At 45.1% G+C, this 22,442-nt stretch overlaps 1 long non-coding RNA gene across 1 annotated transcript in view; it reads right to left on the bottom strand.

The window, feature by feature from the left end:
• LOC133273308 (uncharacterized) overlaps positions 1-20,462 on the bottom strand; it is a 343,156-nt gene extending 322,694 nt beyond the window's left edge. Inside the window, exon 1 of the long non-coding RNA XR_009744731.1 lies at positions 20,421-20,462. This is a non-coding gene — a long non-coding RNA (uncharacterized LOC133273308). The remainder of the gene's footprint in view (positions 1-20,420) is intronic.
• Between the last annotated feature and the right edge of the window lie 1,980 nt (positions 20,463-22,442).

Below are 22,442 nucleotides of genomic sequence, written 5' to 3'. Positions count from 1 at the left end.
TTCAGTGACTAGACACAACATTTTTGGACCCGCGGTTAATAATCTTCAGCAATATACAACCTTCTCCCAAGGAATGTGTGGTGATTAGGGCAAAGAATTTCACATGGTCACAAAATATCTATCTCAGAGTCCTGGGCTTATAAAATACTCTATTTCCTCCATTAATTGTGTCCACGTGGAGCTGTAACTAAGTAGCTGAAACAAATAAAACCAAAGTAATATTGTTTCCTTTTAAAATATTTCACTTAATTTGTGGAAGAGGTTTGGGCTCATTAAAAATAGACCATCTCCCATGAGGGCTTTATCCTTTTCTTCTCCAAGTCTCTCAACCAATCCTTAGTAATGCACATAGCAGCACACTCCTCAGCACAGCCCTGGCTGGAGCCGCTCTCATTTGACTCAGCAGCTCCTGCCGTGCTCGGCAGCGAGGGCAGGCAGCGCTCCTCTGGCTAAGCAAAGCGAGGCCTCGGTGTCTTCTGATGCGTCACTGCTCTGAAACAAACCGTCAGTGTTGCTGACTAAAATTTCCTCCTTCCACCTCCAGCTCGTTAGGAAACTCCACTCCCTCCTCCCACGTTAAGGTTTGGCTACCCATAGTTGTGGAAATAACAATATGTTCATTGCAAACGAAGGGGCGAGAAATGCTTAGACCTCAGTTAGGGCTTACTTAGTTGAAGCTATTGTGCAGGCACTTGGCTTCTTCTGGTGGATCTTAGTCTGCTCCCTAATCTTTCGAGGTGAGCGATGAATCAGTTACGGGTGACATCAGAAACCGCTGTGTTGTCAACAGACCGTGACAATTCCTTTCCCTGACCTAATGTCAATCACAAAGCAGGGGACAAAGCAGATGAGGTAGAGGTGAAGAGCAACCTGGAGCAAGGGCGTTAGGCTGCAAGAACAACCTCTGGAAGAGATCAAAAAATTCCACAAATTCCTTTCCTGTTTAACACCATTTTTGCATCCTCATCGTATCTTTTCCAAGTCCACTCCTCCAAAAGAAAGGCATCTGCAACCATGACTCTAAAGAAAAATGGGAGAAGATCTGGTAATTCCACACAGTCCCTGCTGTGAACTCTTCCACTGCTGCTGTGCTCTGACCTGAAAAGTTCTCCTGCTGCAGTGTAACTGAGGCAATGGCAAGACCCAAGGATGGATGAATGATGTGGATGCCCCATCCCTGGAAGTGTTCAAGGCCAGGGTGGATGAGGCTTTGAGCAACCTGCTCTAGTGGAAGGTGTCCCTGCCCATGGCAGGCGGCTGGAAGTGGATGAGCTTTAAGGTCCTTTCCAACCCAAACCATTCTATCATTCTATGATGGAAGGATCTGACCAAAGGGTGCCAAATACACAAGCGTTTCACACAGGGCAGAAGCTGAGACTGTGATCTCTGCACTAGCGTGTTTCACTAGGTATTAAAGCCCTGTTGGCATCTAATGTCTTTCCCCTCTCCCCCTCTACTGATGGGGCCCCAAATACTCACCAGGTTATCTGTTATCATATGTATGTTATGGAATATATACTTCAGCCCTATTTGATGAAGACGTTTCCATAAAATTGGATTCTGTGATCCTTCTCCAAATATCTCCTTTTGTTTTGTGGGCCCAGTTGCACTGTAGAAGAATTTACACCAATGTCACCAGGCAACAACTGAACTATTCATGAGGACATCCCAGTCAAAAGATGTACAGGAGTTCAGAGGCTCCCCAGTGCTGGGTCACTCCAGTTCTTCTCACTGGTTTTCTTCACCTTCCAGGGGGCAAACCACATCTGGGAAATTACTGGTGTCCTGCTGCTCACTACGGACACCACTGGGGACCAGGATATGGTCTTGTAAACTGTGATGAGATCTACAAAGCGAACTCTCATGTCCTCTCTAGGTCTTTCAAAACACATTTCTCTAACTGCTATGATTATATTCAAATTCTTTCATTTTGGTAATAACATCATCCACATTTTCCTCTCTCCTTCCTTTTTCTGATCATAACCTTGTTAGGCACAATAGAAAAGTCATCCCTTAATTCTCTTTTCTCCCCATGCTCTCTGCCTTTGGGCATGATCACTCTCCTCCCCAGATTAAAACCAATATAAACAGCTTCTCTGCTCTGGGTGAGCTAAACCGTAAGTGTGGGGCTTTTCTGGACTATATTTAAAAGTAACTATCATCAGTCTTCTCATGGCATCACCATCAGTATTATTAGTAGTATTATTGTTCATGCTAGAGCCCCCCTTAGAGCTGATAGCCAAGATCAAGGCTTGGCAACTGTTCAGATGCTGTACAGCCATATTGGGAACGCAGTCTTTGCCCTCAACAGCCTGAAATATATCTCACCAACTCAGACATGAAACAGTGCAGAATGGGTGAGACACTGTCAGTGTGAGAATCAGAACCCAGCTCAACAAATCCTGTCTCTGCCACTCCTCTGCTGCCTCTCTGCATAACGTGAACTCTGCCTTCTGCAGCCTCTGCTGATCATCAACACGGCTGTACCAAATGCTTCAAAGCCAAGAATTGCCATTACTCAGCCCCAGGAAACACACTCCCAGCAACTGGCTGGGATGGCCTAAAATCTTGTCCTCACCATAAGAACCATGGGAGAATTTGACTGGGATGAAGACTTCTGCCCCGAGTATACTTATTCCAGAGTAAAATGTTCTACTCCAGGCAGACACTAGTTCCACATGACTTCAGAAGAGCAGAGGAGTAGTAAATGCTCCATCCCTGGTGGTGTTCAAGGCCAGGTTGGACAGAGCCTTGGGTGACAAGGTTCAGTGTGAGGTCTCCCTGCCCATGGCAGGGGGATTGAAATTGGATGATCTTAAGATCCTTTCCAACCCAAACCATTCTGTGATTCTATGAATTCAGGATCACCTCTCAGCCCGTAAGAGCTGGCCCTGCTGACTCCACAAGGTACTGTAGCATGTGGGAAAAGGCATCTGACCACAGCAGGATAACTTGATGTGCCAAAGGCGTTCTGGCATCCTCTGAGGATGTAAAACTTATGTACCCAACAGAGGGCTATGTACTGCTTATATCAGATCTGTAAAGAAACGTGATATTATTAAATATTTAAAATGTCATGATTGTGACAGAATACAGCACTCAGATGTATCATGGGAAGCAAAGAGAAAAAAACATCCAGCAGCAGTTTGCTCCACAATAGGGACTGTGCACACAGGTCACATTTGTCTATAAAGGTGTTTTCTGGATCATGTTTATCTATGCATCATAAATGGAGACACAGACATAAGAACACTTGGTTTTAAGAACTGAATCACTTGGCTTTGATAAGATTTTATCTAGATATAAACCGAATTGATTGACATCTCCTATTTGTTGGGTTTAATGAGCTCATAACTGCACTTTAATTGGTTTAATTGCCAGAATATAATACTACAGGTATGTAACGTAGACCTGTAATGTAAAGCTATACAATATATTCTATATGCTATGCATAATAAAACACAACTTGTAACATAACACAGTTTTTCATGAGAATTATTGCTCGGATTATCAGTAGTGAACGTTCAAGTGGCATGAACAGAAATTTCCTTTAAGTAATGTCTTCAAGAATCAGCCTTCCTTGTATAAGCTCCTAAGAACAACATACACATGAGGAAAATGTGAAGGCTGTGAAATATGAAATTACTTGTAGGCTAGGGCAGGATCTGGCTTTGGGTCTAAGCTCCTCTAAGATGTTTAAGCACCTAACTCCCATTTCCAATTTCCATGTTTGCTTCAGAAACACAGTTTTTTCCTCTAACTTTTTCCAAGGCTGGCTCAATGCTCACAGCCTTTTTTCAACCTATTTATTGTCTCCATTTTGGAAATGGCTATTAACAGTCATCCAAATATAATTGTTTAGGTCTCTCTGGTGACACAATCAGCATCTGGGAGAAACACATAGTGTGCAATTGTGTCTTTAATTATCTTTCCATTGTGAATAGAGATGCTGTGTGCCAAGGCAGTTATTACACCTGACAAGGACAATGTATTTACAATGGGTGTTTATACAGGCTAATTCCTTGTAACAACACCTTGACAGAAAGTGCTCCACCTGCCTTCACGTTCCCTATCGCAATTGCTAATTAATATTATTGTGCTGAAAACGATCCTATCAGTTAGTCTCTCCTGTCATAACCACTGCTCCCAGCCTAGCTATGCCCAATTAAGCTGCTGCTGACTCACATGCTGCTAAGGACGTTCAGCAGCCAGACTTCTTGCTGATCCAATTCACATTGCTCTGCTTGGTTTTTAGATGGAGCACTCCATTCACTAAGCATGCCCCTGCCGTGGAGCACGCTTCCCAGGCAGTATGCCTTTCCACTCAGCAATTCTCACACCTTACTACTGCTGCTGATTCAGGGTTTAAAACTATATTCCAGTCTGTAGTAGAGTTCTCCTTGATTTAATTGGTTAATATAGAATCACAGAATGGTTTGGGCTGGCAAAAGACCTTCAGATCATCCAGTTCCAACCCCCTGCCATGCGCAGGGACACCTCACACTAGACCTTGTTGCCCAAGGCTCTGTTCAACCTGGCCTAGCACACTGCCAGGGATGGAGCATTTACCACTTCCTTGGGCAGCCTGTTCCAGTGCCTCAGCACCCTCATAGTAAAGAACTTCTTTATGTCTAACCTGAACTTTCCCTATTTATGTTTGAACCCATTACCCCTTGTATGGTGACTGTAAGTATGTATTTGAAGCCAAGTGGCATCTGATTCACTTTGCCAGTCGCGCTGGTTAAAATACAGTTGTGAATGCACTCCATGCTACTGGACAAAGTTATTCTGCAGGACACTGCAAGGACACAACGGTTGATGCTGTTCTGAATTTCCTGTATATTTGTCAAGCTAAAATGATGTTTATATTGCTTGCATGAATAAGACTTGATCCTTCAAACTGACACAGAGTGAAACTGCTTTGCAGATCATGTCTCTGGGAATTGTGACAGGGACTGGGAAAGACAGCAGGGAAATCCTGCCATCAGTCCCAAAGAGTCAGGTTCATAGAGTGACTTTGCTTTGTGCAAGATGCTTTGGGCTTGATTTTGGGCTTGCATCTGGGTATGTAAGGATACAAACAGCAGTCTAATGGGATTGTCAAAAGGACATTACTCACCCCTCGGGAGGCTGTCTCTTCTGCCAAAGAGCTCCTACACGGCTCAGCTCAAATTGCAAAACCTCCACGTTCTTCTGTTTCTCATCTGTAACAAGAGAGATAATTACAGAGGTGCTAAGAGGATAAACGTAGTAAAGTCTGGGAGGTGCTCAAGAAAAAGCATGTAAGATAGATGGGGCATGACTAGTTACTCCTGTCTCAAGGCATGCCTGAGCGCTGCAGGGACACAGACAGGGCTTCTGGCCAGCATCAGCCATGATGTCTCAGTGGCCAAGGGGGCTGGGTGAGGGCTCAGAGGATATAGGGTTATCTCTAGGTTTGCTTCTGATCAGCTGCTGAGAGATGCTGAACTCTGAAACATTCTTGGGCCTTTTCAGGTATGAGGATGTCCCCTGGAGGAGCACTTTAAATGACATCTCTGTGCAACTAAAACATCAGTGAATCACATGGAGGGGGGAAAGTCCCCAGTCTCCTCCAACTCTCCAAGAAAGACTGGCTTAAAATTTGGAGAAGCATTCCTGCTGGAAGCTGCTGCTCACTCATCCCAGCTTGCTGGGCCATCCTCAGCGATAAAGCTGCTTGCCACATGTTGCTCAGTGGCCCTGCAGTGATGGTGTCATATGAGTGCAGTGCTGTGAGGGGACCCATCCTGCCAGCCCAGCAAGCAGAAGGAAATGAGACCTTAGGAGAAAGGATGTCACATAAGGAGCCACTGCCTTTTTCCCTTGGGATCAGCTCTGCAGTGCATGTTAAGGATTAAACTGTAGGCAAGTGTAATGAAATCTTGGGGAGGGACAGGCAAGTAAGTAACCCATGTGCACATGCCTTCCTGTGGATAAGGCATTCAGACTGCCTGTCCTGGAACTAACCAGTAACAACAAAAGTAGAGAGAGAGAAACAAATAAAGCTTAAGAATTGAATGCATCTTCCAGTGCACTAAATGAACCAGTGAATCAAACAGGCTAAAGGAAGAGATGTGGAAAAAATCAAAGACGCATGAAACCATGCGATTCCTATAAAGGCAGGGAAAGGAAATCATTAATTCCCAGAGAAATGCAATGGTGCCGCTGCAAAAGGAAGCAGGTGGTCAGCACACCGTGTCTGTGCATCCTGAGCGCTAAGCAGGATTAAGGCATTACAGAAAACTTTCTGCTTAAACCTGTTCCCAAGTCACTCCAGGATACCGTGCCTGCAAGGAGCACCTTTCCTTCAGAGGCCTTCCTCCTGTGTTTGGAGAAGGGCTGGAAGGTGGCTGGGATTGACCACAGCTCAAATATCCTTTATGGAAGTATTTGTTCTTTCCAGGGACTCCTATGGGAGCTGAAGGTGCGCAGAACCTCACTGGATGAGCCCTTGCTGTCGCCACTAGTAACAATAATAAAGGGCAGGGAAAGAAATAAGACTGCAACTTCCTTCCAGCCTTGAGGTCTGTGTGTAATGGGAGAGCAAGGATTCCACAGGGCACTTGATTCTGCTTTCTCTGAAGCAGTGGTAGACAGAAACACTTGCTAAAACTTCAGAACCACCATGTATGTGTGTGGTTCTATACAGTAAGTATAAGGCATACAGGTATCTTTGAAATAAGCTGTTCTACCAATAGGGAATCACTCGGCAAAAGCAGTTCCCTTTTTGACTGCACTTTGCTTTGAAAGGAAAACATCCAGAGGAGAAGAGAAAATGCCAAGAGCACTGCAATTGTGCCATTTCAAAATTTACAGCATGAAGCATTTGGCTTTTTCACCTTCAAGTTTTCATGCGGATCATTATGCAAGACTGAAAAGCAGGAATGGAGACAAGAGACTTGGGCCCGCTTTTTGGGAGGGAAGGTGGAAGAGAAGTTTGTGTGATGGGGTGACTCTTACACTCCGAAGTCGAATTTCAAAATGCCTTCTTGCCAGGGCATTCCATTTGGAGTATTGCTTCTGTGTCTTTCTGTATTACCACTGTCACCACAGGAGCCACACATCCCATCTCCTGGTGTCCTAATCCTCACAGAGCCCACAGCTGTGGAAACTGAGGCAAGGAGCAAGTACCTGATTTTTAGAACCTAACAAAGAGCATCACTAACAGCAGTAGGTGACGAGCTGGATATTGTGAGTCTGCGATCCGCAGCTCTGTCGAAAAGAAATAAATCCCCTTTTCTACTGTGTTTTGAGTCAGCCTGGGTAACGACAAGGAGCCTTTTGTTGTTGCCATTCGAGGAGTTGGCTGTTGGTTCGAGCTCTTGCGCTCACATTAAGGAGGCAGCGAGGGGGGAGCCGAGCGCCGATCCCAGTGGGAACACGTGTCCTAGGTTGGCCCATCTGCAAAATAATTCTTCTGCGTGTCATCTAGGCCAAAAGCTGAGTCTGGGATCTGCTGCATGGCTAAATTCCCTCCCTGCGGCGGCCAGAGCCTGCGTGGTGACAGTTACGGGGAAGGGAATTGAAATGTTTGGGGGAGTTATGGCATGGAGAGTGACATCTGTGGCAATGGGCTCATAAGTGAAGGATTTGGTGTAATACACGTAGCAACAAGGTCACAGTCCCAAAAACTAGGGCTTGCCAGAGAAACGAATGAAATCAGCCAGGCTATGATTTGGGTTGATTGGTTCCAAATTCATCTTTAATCTAAGTTCTTTTCAAGGTCATCGTAACTGGGCTTGCGTGAATCTTGGGGCCTAATCCTCATCTGGTGCAAGCTGGAGAGAATCCATTCAATTCAAGGGAGCCTCGCCAGTTTACATCAGATTGTGGTTATTTTTAAGTGCAGGTCATTTAGAAATATGTAAGTACTTACTTCCAGCTATACTTTTTGAATAAAGCAAGTCAAGCCAAAACCTACCAGGATACAGAGCATCCAATTTTTTATTTCTTTTCCAAGCCATGGGACAAGTATCTCCTATGTTGAATCACTTACACTGTAATGCAGGAAACCCAAGGATGTAAACAGCAACGAGGTCTCCATGGAGTATTTCCCAATCCATCTTGTGCCAAGAAGGGATATCCAGAAGGGTGCTAGGCAGTGGCAGTCAAATGTGCCACTAGGAGAAAAACTGCAGGAGGGTAAGGAAGACATCGCTCACCTGCAGCCTCCAGAGCCTCCCACATCCCAGCCCTGTTGCTCCTTTATCATCTCTATGCTCTCACTGGTTTCTCCCAGGCTCACCCCACTCAGGGAAGAGGTGCAGCTCCCTTAAAATAAACAGGGCCCTTTCAGATTATACCAGATGAGGATTTGGCTATGGAATTCTGACAAGTCCAGGTCTGACAGCCCTGTGAAAGAACTTGGGTAAGAGATGTATCTGGAAGCAACAAAGCCTTGAACAAACCCTGGGCCCTATCTCAGCTTTCAAAACTGGCCAGCTTCAGCTTCCAGACCCCCACATAGCCCCTCTCCAGGTTGAATTTTACAGCTTCAATAAGGAAGACCAACCAGCTGGAAGGTTGAAGGTTGACTGGAAGACCAGCCTCACTACTGGGGCGAGCTGGCTCTGAACATGCCCTTCATGTAAGAGGGAGTGCAGACTTTGTGAATGTTTTGAGTCTTTGTAGCTAGTGATAATCTCTCTTCCTACATCCCAATTTCTAGCCATGGTGAATTGCTTCACCCTCAGTCCCGCAGACCTGCATCCATGGAACATTTCCCTCCATGGGAACAGTCACAAAGTAATGAATAAATGCATTTCCCCAGGGAGGAGAGACCATTCGTAAGTTTAATAAGACAAAAAAGGTGGTTACCTGGGCTGAACATCATTTGGTAGGTCAGAAGAAACAGCAGCAGCTCACCGAAAAAGTAAGAAAAACCCTCACTAGCAGTGGTCTTAGAGAAATGAGGTTAAGACCCAGAGATGATCCAGGAACCAGCAGCTCTTCCACTGCCTTCCACAGCCTCTAAAGACCTCAGTGCAATGGTCTCCAAACAAGACTGAGACCTCTGGGTATAACACCAACAAATGATATCACCTAATGAAGTAGTGAGTAGGAGAAATACCTATTTTGCTCTGTGCTGAGGTGTTGTTTGGTTGGGGTTTTCAACATCCTTGAATAATTGTCTCCCTTAGCAAAAGTGGTGCACATAATATGTGGCAGAGGCAAAAGAGCTATATTAAAAGCTATAATTACTGCTGTTTAACAATTAGTAGCTCCATTTGAAGATGTTTTGAGTAAGATTTATGGTATGTTTTCTAATTTTTAAGTTCTAATTATGGGGAAGCAGCTTAGCCTTGAGTATTTCTCCTCTAAAAAATGTAAAATAATACATAGTGCACTTTTGCTCTGTAGAGATGGATACAGAAACAGGAAAAAACATATAGGAAGGAAAGGATAAGGGGTGTTTTTTTTGTGTGTGTAAGCAAGGTTTAAACAGAATAATTAAATTTACTATAATCAATAAAACGTGTGAGTCAAGTTTATTGAAGTGGCTATTTCCCATTGCATAATTTCCCTGGGGAACTTTCATTTTTAATTCAAAAATCATAATAAAAAATAATAATTAAAAAAAAACCAACCCCCTGAGCACTTACTGTAAATATGCCAGCATATGTGTGAGGTTAAGAAAAGCACGAGCCTATACTGAGGAATCAAAGAGGGGCTTACCACTGCTTTGACACTAATTGTAAAAGCTGCACATTTTCTAGAACCATAATCAAATCTTAACTGCCATGGGGGACTCGTTCAGCAGCTCACAGTAATTCTAATAAGATGCAGAGCCTTTCACCTTTAGGTCACCAGTTCAAACCAACTTTGGGCTGGTTAGTAAACAGAAGGTAAATCCAGGGCTGGTGCTGGGCAGACGTGGGAAAGGGTTTTCTCTTCCGTCCTATGTCATCCATGCTTCCCATGGGTTGACAGGGCCTCCTCTGGGGACTAAGCTCATCTCCTTCGGTCTCAGATCCTCCCTTCTGGAATGGGGATGGGAAATCCTTCTTGCTGCTCTTCCTCTGTTTCAGCTGGAACCTCCCCAGATGCCCCACAGCGCCTACCACCAGAGACCCTGATCTTGCATGGGTTTTTCCAACACTTCTGTAATGCTCCTCCCAGGGAAACCTACATAGCGATATCATCTCTGTCCCACTTCCATGTACACAATTCCTCTTAATTAATTAGTTCATTTACTTGAGCACCACATGGAAAACAGACTGATCAGACATGTAATTGAAAACAACAGGCCCCCACCCCACTGCCCTGGGCCCCATAACAAACAGCTCTGCCAACAACGGCAGCGCTTGACAAGTGAAGCCGAGTCCTTCAGGTAGAACTTCTTGCAACACTGAGCTGTGAAATCCCAGCTCCAGCTGAGGCCCCTGGTACTGCCAACAGCCCTAAAGCATCTCGTGTTGTGTGCCAAGCATCCCCTGCTACACCAGCATCTGGATGGGTCCTGCTCTACTGCATCACCCACGAGGAAGCCATGAACAATTTGTGCTTCAAGCTGTGCAAACGTCAAAATACAACTACTTAATCCAAGCAGCCTAGAGACAGATTGCCACCAAAACAGACAGTGTCCTCTTGTCACCATCACAGACAGCATCCTCTCTCTCTCCCTCCCCTTTCCCACACTTGGGGGATAACTTGGAGGCTGCTTTACTACATAGTTATAGTATGCAACCCCATCTTTCTGGCTACGAAGATATGTACACTTCTGTGTATGTGTTTGGGTGAATATAATAGTCTGAGGCCTTAATTGTGTCTCATTAATACAGCTGAGGAGTTGAGGAGCTCTAAGGAACAATCCGTCCATTGTCCTCTACACATCTGGGTTAATGTTTCCTCCTTGGATTAGTCTGTACCAGTGTGTTCCCTCTCTGCTCACCACAAGCTAGCAGTGCCAATTTCCCTCCATGGCTGCTCCAGTGACAGCTGTTTACTTGGAAGCTTATGGATTTGATATATGGGTGCTAGCCACAAATTAATGGAATACTTTCCAGATGCAACGTCTTTAAATATTCAAACAATAAGCCAAAAGCACTAAGCTGTTTTAGCCATTTTTTCTCCTAATTCTGAGTGTCTCTCAGAGATGATGTAAACATGATTTCATGGGGCAATAACCAGAACACTTGAGAAGTTTTAAAGGTGAGCAGCACCACAAGGTGCTGGAGAGTAGATGGTGCCATTTTTCATCTGAAATCAATACCTGAAAAGGCCAAGGAGAGCAGAACGAAGAAGAAAATAAAACAAGCACTGAGGTTAACCATAAGCAATAGACAAAGATCACTGAAATGCCTCAAAGCCTCTCCTTGCTAGATGTCATCTAGGAATGCTCCTCAAGTAGAAGAGTTGATCCCCAGCTCAGAAATGGAGACCAAGATCTACCCCAGGTGTGCCTTTCTCCCAAGCCAGACCTTCAGCAATGGTCCCATGATCTCAGTTTGCATTTATATTCACCCTAATGCTGAGGACTGAGACAAAAGGAGCATCTGAGGGTGAAAATCTGCATACAAAAGCAGGCAAAATTGCTTTGGAGCTGGTGTGATTTTGACTATTCTCACCTTTGCTCAAAGTTTTCTATTTGACCTGTTGTCAACTTCAGTGAAGCGGAATGGTCCACCAAAGCTGCATGATAATGATTTATACCACCGCAGAGCCTAGGCCAAGATGTGTAACTTACTTCTTGGCCAACTTACATCACGCTTTTTCTTCCCTTACTGCATTTTCTTTGGCATTTTCTTCTTTGCATTTACTCATTTTCTTCCATGGAATTTTAACATGACCTGGACAGTTGAGCAACCAGTGTATGGATTTACTATCCATTAGTGAAAGGGAAGAACCTTCTTACACACATTTATCTACTTAAAAATACCAACAAACATGAGCTGTGTGGCCTTATATTGGAGGAGGGCAAAGAGAGCTCCAAGTAACCCTATTTCAATTTAAAACCTGAAATGCTCCCTGTTTTAAACTTTCTCCTTTATTCCTGCCAATGTTACGAACTAGAGAATGGTTATCATCAACTTCACTGAACTGAAAACTTCATTATCTAATGGGAGGAAAATAAGCATCATTTTACAAGAGCTTTAAAGCAACAACAGTAATTGCCCCAAACTCTAGTCCACAGGCAGAATGGACATCTGCTAGAAAAATATGATTATTCCCCCACCCAACACCCTCAAATTTAGGGATTTGTGGAATATGGGCCTTGCCTGAAGTTGCTTGGCAGAAATCCCCATATTAAGTTCTTATTTAATGAAATCATGTGGTAGTAAATCAAACCCAGAAACAGGAATACGTAAATCCACCACATCCTTTGAAAAAAGTATGGTTTGACTCTGTCAACTCAAGTTGCCCGGGCAATGAATTATCTGTATTTGTCAACTAACAAGACATCATTCAAGAGTCACCCACCTCTTTGTGTAATTTCCTAATCTTTAGTCTTAAAGCCAAGCTGAGAGCCAGCACAAAATGGGCAGGTCACTGGCATAAAGAGCTCCTAAAACTAGCACTAAGCTGCCACATCTTTGCAAAGTCTGTGCAAATGGCCCAAAATATAAAGTTTGGACCCTCTTACAAAGTGTTCACCTCAGAATGTTACAGGAAAGGTGGCAAGTGAGGTTCATAAACACCATGAGGGAAAATGAGTAGAATGGGAAGACCATTATTAACTTAATAAACAAGAGGTTGACTTCCCCTAGTACCTACTAAAGTCAACAGAAGTCTTTACACAGTTCCATCCTACCTGGTTTTCTCTATGCATCCACATGGATGATCAGGGGACTGGAGCACCTCCTGTATGAAGACAGGCTGAGGAAGTTGGGGCTGTTCAGCCTGGAGAAGAGAAGGCTGCATGGAGACCTCAGAGCAGCCTTCCAGTATCTGAAGGGGGCCTATAGGGATGCTGGGGAGGGACTCTTCATTAGAGACTGTAGTGATAGGACAAGGGGTGATGGGTTAAAACTTAAAGAGGGGAAGTTTAGATTGGATATAAGGAGGAAATTCTTTACTGCAAGGGTGGTGAGGCACTGGAATGGGTTGCCCAGGGAGGTTGTGAATGCTCCATCCCTGGAAGTGCTCAAGACCAGGCTGGACGAGGCCTTGGGTGGGATGGTTTAGTGTGACGTGTTCCTGCCCACGGCAGGGGGGTTGGAACTTGATGATCTTAAGGTCCTTTCCAACCCAAACCATTCTGTGATTCTATGATTCTATGGTTCAGAGCCAGGGAGAGGTGCTGGGTAGACTTTGTTTTCTGATAAATGCATTGTAACTTAGTCACACCTATCAGAACAAAAGGGCTCTATCATAGGGAGAGCTCATGAACCTTTGAAGCTTCCTATGGAAAATATGTCAAATCAATGATGTTTGCAGAACATAACTGATCTGTCAAATTTGCCTTAGGGATAATAAAACATGGATTCTACGCTCCTATGATTTCATTCACTGATATGACCAAGAAAGCAATCAGAAAAGAGAGATCATTATTGACTTCACAAACAAGATTCAAGAAGAGAGGGATATTATATTTAAAGCAGCAAATGGAAAGTACGTTGTATCAGATCCTGCCTTTGTGCCCATTTTTATCATGAGCCACCCTATGAGTTGCTGCTCGAAATTAATTTGGCCATTCTATTATACATGGATTCCCCTAAGCTCTCCAGTCTTTAAAGCAACTTTAATGACAAAACATCCAAGATGTGGTATCCTACCTCATCCCCTGCCATTCTGAACTTCTAATTTAAGGTTGTTATTTCTACAACCAAGTACTCAGAAGTACTAAGATCATGGTTTTAGGCTTGTCGGTCTGTCTTGGATCCAATATAGTTTCAGCATTGTGATTCATCGCTGTGAAATCAATATGAAATGAACTTCTCAGAACTCTCGGGATTTCTCAGAATGCCCATCTGAGTGCCATTTGGGAAGATCTGACTTTGTAATGAAGCATTTCTGAGGGAGTTAAAAAAATGTAAACAGCTCAAACGCGGCATTTTTACAACCTTAATAAAACCAAATGCAACATTTACTTGGTACGCATTTTAAGGAAAAGAAAAAGGTTGTTACAGCAAAGCAGCAATCATTGTAATTTTAAGCAAACCCAATGGTAAATGTAGAGCAGCAAGGTGCATGTTATTGGCATGAGAAAAAGCCTCTCTTTGTACTTGAATAGGACACCTTGATAAAATCAAGAGATCCCCACCTGGTAACAGGCTGCAGTGCTTAGCAGGAGCCACAAGTAACTTTTCAAGTAGATAGCAAAGCTGAGGCAAGAAGTGTCCCCATCAACCACAATCACTGAGTTTACTCAAAGTGCTGTGGACTTAGGTGAAATTAATGCACAGTTACATCCGTGGTGTTCTTCCTTGAGCTAAAACCACTGCTGTAGGGATCCCTCCTCCCAGCTACCATAAGCACGGGAGGGTTGAATGGCTGCTGTGCCCTACCCAGAGGAAGCAGAACAGTGTGCTCCTCTTAACGTGTTTTCTTTCTTGGCTCTATTTTCCAGATGTAAAGACTGATATGAACTACAGACAGGCAATGCCATTTGAACCTGTTTATCTGGGCTACAGTTTTTCCTCAGTTAATTTCGTAGTCCGGTTTAAAAAGTGTTACGAATTCTGAAATCAGCAAATATTTTCATTTTTACACTAAGGATTGCGTTTCCTTATTTAAATTTCAAATTATATTTGTTTCCAAATGCCTTTTCTTTCCCTAAAAAAGGCAAATCCCACAGTGGCACATTTGGGGCTGAGTAAATAATGCTTTTTCATTGTATTTTTTTTTCCCTTTCATTTTATTTGCTGAAAAAAACAACTGGGGAAAACAATTTGCTCCAACACCAGCCCCCTACAGAAGATGCCCTGCTGATCAAGTGCCCTATGTACAACCTTCTATGTGTTCCCGTGCCCAGTCAGACAGGATGCTCTTGGATTAGGACCCAGGCTTTACAAGCTCTATTTATCCCTATTCAGAGCAAAGAAGAGATGAACTTGGAATAAGCCTTCCAAGATGACTTTAACTCCTCCTCTCGCAGCAGGAATTGGTGCAGCCATCAGACAGGCTGCGAGCGGACGCCGTGTAACTTTACCCATGTCAAGCTTCGGAGCGCTGCACACAAAGAGCATTACGTTTTATGGCTCCTGCAGAATACTAGGGGATACTAATTTTACAGGTGCATTCTAGCAAACTGCAGTCCCTAATATCAGAACGCCATTAAAAATAATGCACTCCTTATGCCCAGGCAGTTAATTTAATATTAAATCAATAAAACATTTACTAGGGCTGCTCAGGGGCCTGGTTGCTGACAGCAGACTCAGCTCACGGCAACAAATGTCTCCTCACCCTTTGCAGACAGCTGCTGGTTTATTGTAGAGGACGTCTTTGGTCCTGACAAATCGCCTCCCTAAGCCCTAATGAGTGCAGAAATGCAAAACATTTGTGGGACGTTTCTTAGCAAGAAAATACACCAGCTTTTTGGGAGATCTGGATCGACAGCAACAGTCATCCATGGGCCAAGTTCAGTCCAGCTCGTGCAGGGAATGCAAAATGACTTTCTTGGCTGCAGGGAAAGAGACTGTAGCTCTTTCCAGTTGGTCTCATCTCCGGGGTATGGAGACTGTGCTGAGCTGTCACCAGTGGAGTCATTTTACACTCTACCAGGCTCCTGACAAAATCCCAACATGGTGGAGGTCACTGGGATGGGATCCATCACATCCCATCTGCTGCTGAGCACGAGCAAATCACTTGCCACAGCCACATTTCCCCTCCATGGTCCCTGGTCCCTTCCAAATGAACTCAAGCATGAAATACAGGACTGTGCCAGCACGCCTGATGGGCAATGCACTACAGTGACATTGAGGGGTAGCCCTGGGGATCAGTTTTGTGTGTGAGCGGTTTGCTTGGTTGGTTGGTAAATAAAAGAATAGAGATCAACTTTTGATGGAGAATCTGAGAACTAAGGTAGAACTTTTACAGCACTTGCAAATGACCTCCTCACACATGTAGTAACAATAATTAATCTAATAATAATTAAAATAACAAAAATAAATAAAACAACAAATACACACAAGAAAGATAAAAATGGAAAAAGCAAGAACTACCAAGAAGAAAAAAAAATGGACTAAGCTCACAGGATAGCCATCTAGAACATCCCTATGAAGAACTGGCATTTCTGAGTTAAACAGGCACCTTCTATTCAAATGGCATCGTGTGGAAAGCCCAGTTAGGTGAGAAAACTCACACAAGTTGTTTCCCAGCATTGTCCTCAGCCAACCAAGCTCCAGGGATCCACGGCCAAGGACCTTCACTCAAGAAAGCAGGTCCAGGATGCTGACATCCACAAGAATGGCAGCAAGCCTGATTTAGGCATAGTCCCCCACAGAAACACTCCCGGCAGACTTGCCTCCTCCAGGAGCAAGGACACAGGTTCTGAGATGGAGGGTGGAAGAGCCTGGTCCAGGCAGGAGGTATCTGCCTGGAGATGCTTCCTGCGCCTTCCCTAAACCCTGAGCACCTGGGACAAGTCAGGGCCTGCCCCAGCTCTGACTTGTCCTAACACCACTGACGTTATTTGTGTGATGAGCCTCTACGCTGTACTTACAGGAATGCTTTAGCTGTAACCCACAAAGCCAAGCCCGGTCAGAATTAATATTGAACTCAATCCCTAGTAGCTTCCCTTAGACATCAGCATTCCAGCACATGTAATATGATGAAAACAAATTTCATGCCATGAAAGCAGAAATATGGGTGAGGTCTGGGAGCATAGTTAGGATGTGGTTTTCAGAAGCACTTAGTGCTGGCTTAACTCGACTCCTATTACAGATGAGAGTAAGAAAGCTCCATTGACTTCAGTGGGAGCAAAATTAGGCCAGCACTGAATGGTTTTGAAAATCCCACCCTTAGCTTTTATGTAACATAAAAAATAAGAATCAGATGCAACCCTTCAGAGGGTAATTAGCCCGTTAAAATGCCTATCATTATTGATTTCAGCCCTCATTTTTAATTTGAGGATCTGTGGCACTGACAGATGCAGCCTGACAATAAGTGGGGATCACCTTCTAGTTGGAGGGGGAGCCAAATCTGTTCAGGGAGAGGAGCATGACACCAGAGAAGTCACAGGGGCAGCTGAAAGCAACATGTTGATGCTGTTCTTGGCCATGAAAATACCCTGTATTTTCAAAAATCAAAGAAGTTTGTAGAGATTTCATTTTTTGAGGTAAAAAAGAACTTTCCATTGGAAGGACCAAAGTCTCCTACCCCCATCTGTGTTTTTTTGTTCTTCCTGATTTGGGATGAAAATATCTCTGTGGCTGGAAAACAAACAAATCTCTTCATTTCCCCCTGCCTTTGGAATGAACTCTACAGAAGTTGCACAGGAAAACACAGACTAAAGCTTTTTCTCACCAGTAGCCTTTGACAAAAAGGTTCTGGTGTCCTGGCTGGCCATCATGGTCCTGCTAGGACAGACCATGTACAAGACAGGACACTGTGTGTTGGAGAACCAAAGGGGCAGGATTCACTGCATCAATCTGGAATGCATTATTCACCTGCCCGTATTCCAGAAGAGGAAGAGTAGGAAAAACACATTGTTTAAAGGCTGTAAAACCCCAAGCTGTTCCCTGAAGGGGAGCTTTGAAGCACGTCACCGTTTCCTTGGGAGGTCTCAATAAGAAGCAGAGAATGAGGTGTCTTCCAAGGGGTCTGCACCTCTATGGTCAGGCCTGGAGGTCACACAGAGGCGACTGCGTTTGCTTGTCCCTGGGTACATGGGGACCTGGTGTGCCCTCGGCACAGCAGTGAGTCAGGAATGACTCAAGAAGAGGACAGACTCATTCTCAGGCACTCAGCAAGCTCCAGTGGGGGAAGAGGACAATCAGGACACGAAGGTGTCTTAGTTGTGCAAGAGCAGAGGCAGCTGGGTTTATTTACTAGTACCATCAGAACAAAAAGCAGGGGCAGTGCAGTATTTCTGGGCTTTGCCACCATCAATGGGGATACAGCCACCAGCCTGCTTTCTGATCCAAGTGCTCCAGCTCCATCTGAACATGGGACCTCCCCATGTGGCTTGAATGGAAAGTGCTGTCAGCTTAATCCCAATGCTGTCAGCAGAGCACTTATCGAGCCAATGTATCAGGTATGGATAAAAACCACACACATCCACACATCCGTCGCAACAATGTGGTTGGTCCTCCCACCTACCCTAAACCACTGCTTGTCTCTCCCTGCCCTGCCCTGGTCCTAGACATGCTGAGCAAAAGCGTTTTGCTGATGCCCCAGCATCCATCGGGCTCACTGCTGCATGCTCTTGTTGTTGGAGCATTAGGTCCCCGCCACATAAAGCCTTACATACACCCTTCATGCCAGGTCCTTGTCCATAGTAGGGCTCCATAGATCAGGTTCAGATGGCAACAGCTCTGTGGAGCCCAGGTCTAGTCTCTGCTCTCACCACTGAACAAGCATTTAGTGTGAAAAAAAGTCACCGTGCGTAACTATTGACAGTGCGGGGAGCAGGGGTTGGAACCTGCCTAGGTTCAGGCTCTTCATCCCATTCCTAGAAGTGTTTGAGGCCAGGCTGGATTCTCAGGCACTCAGCAAGCTCCAGTGGGGGAAGAGGACAATCAGGATACGAAGGTTGCTCTTGGAGCAACCTGGTCTAGTGGAAGGTGTCCCTGCCCATGGCAGGGGAGGTGGAACTGGATGACCACTAAGGTCCCTTCCAACCCTAACCATTCTGTGATTCACCTCTGAAAGCACAGTGGAAGTTTCCCAGCCCCTTGTTGAAAGTTCCCATGAAGAGACGCAGGAGCCTGCCCAAGGCCCTTGGTACCTATAATCCAAGCCGGCTTTTCATCTGCCACATGAGATGTGACCCTAGAGACTTCAGGCTGCTGGAGAGAAGGATGCTGTTACCAAACATTTTTGCCATAGCAGACACAGGGGGTTCATCGCCAGGTCCCTTAGAATAGAATAGAATCATAGAATAGTTAGGGTTGGAAAGGACCTTAAGATCATCAAGTTCCAACTCCCCTGCCATGGGCGGGGACACTTCACACTAAACCATCCCACCCAAGGCCTCGTCCAACCTGGTCTTGAACACTGCCAGGGATGGAGCATTCACAGCCTCCCTGGGCAACCCATTCCAGTACCTCACCACCCTTACAGTAAAGAACTTCTTCCTTATATCCAATCTAAACTTCCCCTGTTTAAGTTTTAACCTGTTACCCCTTGTCCTGTCACTACAGTCCCTAATGAATAGTGCATCCCCAGCATCCCTATAGCCCCCCTTCAGATACTGCAAGGCTGCTATGAGGTCTCCACGCAGCCTTCTCTTCTCCAGGCTGAACAGCCCCAACTTTCTCAGCCTGTCTTCATACGGGAGGTGCTCCAGTCCCCTGATCACCCTTCACTCTTTCCCCTGCTTTATTTGCACAGATGTTTCTGCCAGGGCTTGTCATCAACTTGGGGAGGGGGCAGTTGGGGAAAAACACAGTAAAAATGACCGAACAAGTTGAAAACATTGCAAACAGTAAATCTGGGGCTCGCCAGGCCCAGCCCAAGAAGTTGCTGAGGTTGTACTTTTCAGATTCAGTTTTAGGCTCTTGTAAATTTGCAGTGATTTTTAACCCTCCTTTCCGAGCGAGCCTAGGAACGAGAAAGTAATCGTTTCATCAGCTCAGGCTGTATAAATCTCCTTGGGGTTTATTATTTGCTGTTTCATTTTACTGGCACAAGAGCTCCTACCAAAGTACAATAACCTCCCGGGTGATTTACAGCTTGGAAGCAGGCGCAAGCTGCACAACCAAGCGCGCAGCACCTGAGGAAAAGCGCGCCGAGTTAATTGCAAAGCTTCAGGAAACTGGAATTCCTCGCAGTGATACCGTCGCATGCGTCAGTCACCAGATGTAACTCCAGTGCTCTGCCTTCATAATAAGAATGCAATTGATATCCCCAGAAATAAAACTCTGCAGCCAGAATAACAGCACATTTATCATGGGAGGGTTTAAAGCGTTTGAGGGAGCTGCGTGCAGAGGGGGTAAGTGTTGTGGATGCTTTCTTACGTGAGCATGCTTCTGTGCATGTGCCTATACGTACGGACACACAGACATATATATCTCCCAAGGAAGCCTAAGATTAGAAAAGAGATGTTTGTCTCTGGAGAGTTACTGCCATAGCTCGAGTTAAACATCACTGCTCTGGGTCTTTTTTTTATCTGCTTTGTTCTTCCACTAACTCCACATCTCCATCTTTCTCACACTGACTTTTCCTGCTGTCCTGACCCACCCATGCTATTGCTCACTGGGAAAAAAGGAGGTATTCTCCAAGTGCACCACTGTCTTCGGTTAGAAATACAGACACGCTGCAGGCAGCACAGCACGATGCTGCATACTGCTTTATACACATAGAATCACAGAATGGTTTGGGTTGGAAAGGACCTTAAGATCACCTAGTTCCAACCCCCTGCCTGGTGCCACTGGACCAGGTAGCTCAAAGCCCCATCCAACCTGGCCTTGGACACCACCAAGGATGGAGCATTCTCAACTTCCATGGGCAGCCTATTCCAGTGCCTCACCACCCTCACAGTAAAGAATTTCTTCCTTATATCCAACCTAAATCCAACATGATGATACATGTATGCCCCAGCACAGTTTTAAACTGCAACCCCTCTATCTTCATGCCCCAGTTTCTAGATCTCCCTTGGGCACCAATGTGTAGAACCTAAAACAAGACAGCTTTGCATCCTATGTATAAAGAAACAGGCTTTGCATGACAGCTTGGTGAGAACATCTCTCAGTCTATAGGTTCAGTGGCACACAAGGTCTCCACAGGGATTTAGTTGTGCTCATAAAGCTGGTAGGCACTTGTCTAATGTAAACATCCCCATGGAGATTTTACGTACATCAGGGTGAAAACAGCCCTTCTGTTGTTTTCCAGCCAGCTCTAAGCAATGTCTGTCTTTATATACTCAGACAGGATGGAGTTGGTTTAAGAGTATTCTTTTTAAAAAGGACAGCTCAGCTCTGCCCTCTCCTATAGCTGAAATCTGTGATTCCCATCCAGACACACAGCACAAAACGCAATGTGATTAGTGTCCTCATTGGCATTTAAACTTTCCTATATTCCTACATTCAATAATCTGCATGGATTGCAGCCACACACATGCACACAAGCATATACATGTGCAACTTCAAAACAAAGTATGTATCATAGCAACATTATCACCTAAAGGGGGGCAAAACGTGAAAAACGTGGAACCTTTCTCTAAGACAGGTGACCTGTAACGCTCTTTGCCTGAAGCTGGCTCTGCAGCTCTCACTTTCTGCACCCCTGTTGGCAGTCCCATCAGGATTCACATCCTGACATCACCCAGCAAATGACATAGAATCACAGAATAGTTAGGGTTGGAAAGGACCTTAAGATCATCAAGTTCCAACCCCCCTGCCATGGGCAGGGACACCTCACACTAAACCATCCCACCCAAGGCCTCGTCCAACCTGGTCTTGAACACTGCCAGGGACGGAGCATTCACAACCTCCCTGGGCAACCCATTCCAGTGCCTCACCACCCTCACAGTAAAGAGCTTCTCCCTTATATCCAATCTAAACTTCCCCTGTTTAAGTTTGAACCCGTTACCCCTTGTCCTATCACTACAGTCCCTAATGAAGAGTCCCTCCCCAGCATCCCTATAGGCCCCCTTCAGATACTGGAAGCTGCTCTGAGGTCTCCACGCAGCCTTCTCTTCTCCAGGCTGAACAGCCCCAACTTTCTCAGCCTATCTTCATACAGGAGGTGCTCCAGCCCCTGATCATCCTCGCGGCCTCCTCTGGACTTGTTCCAACAGTTCCATGTCCTTTTTATGTTGAGGACACCAGAACTGCACACAATACTCCAGGTGAGGTCTCACAAGAGCAGAGTAAAGGGGCAGGATCACCTCCTTCGACCTGCTGGTCACACTCACGACATGGCGCAGATCCACGATTTCCATGTATTATATAGCAACCAACAGACCACTGACAGCCATCAGGATTTCTCTTGGACCACAGGAAACCCTTGCACCCAAACCAAGGGACCAGCGGCAACACGCTTGCGACCCCAACACCTTCCCTACCAGACCAGATTTTTCTGCCTCTATCGCACACCTCTCTGTGTGTGCTCTGAGCCTATGCCAAGCTAAGTTGGCATAAACCAAACCCACTACAAGTTATAGCCATTTAATTATGTCAGCTACTTTTTGTCCTGTCACCTTATTTAACACTCTTGCCTCTGCTAGCAGCACACACATTGTGCTCAGAAGTAAACAGCTCAAGTGTAAGTGGCCAAATTACTTCTCGAATTTGTTAGGCCTCTGATATGGGCTGATTCCTCTCCAAAGCCATTTATCAGTAACACCACTGGCATAAAAAGCCACCTTGGAAACTGGC

The sequence above is a fragment of the Pezoporus flaviventris genome, unplaced genomic scaffold (assembly GCF_033815535.1).
Source record: "Pezoporus flaviventris isolate CSIRO_AGI_PZ_B2104156 unplaced genomic scaffold, CSIRO_AGI_Pfla_v1 ptg000031l, whole genome shotgun sequence".
In the NCBI taxonomy this organism is placed as follows: domain Eukaryota; kingdom Metazoa; phylum Chordata; class Aves; order Psittaciformes; family Psittacidae; genus Pezoporus; species Pezoporus flaviventris.
This window is presented reverse-complemented; position numbering and strand designations above follow the sequence as displayed.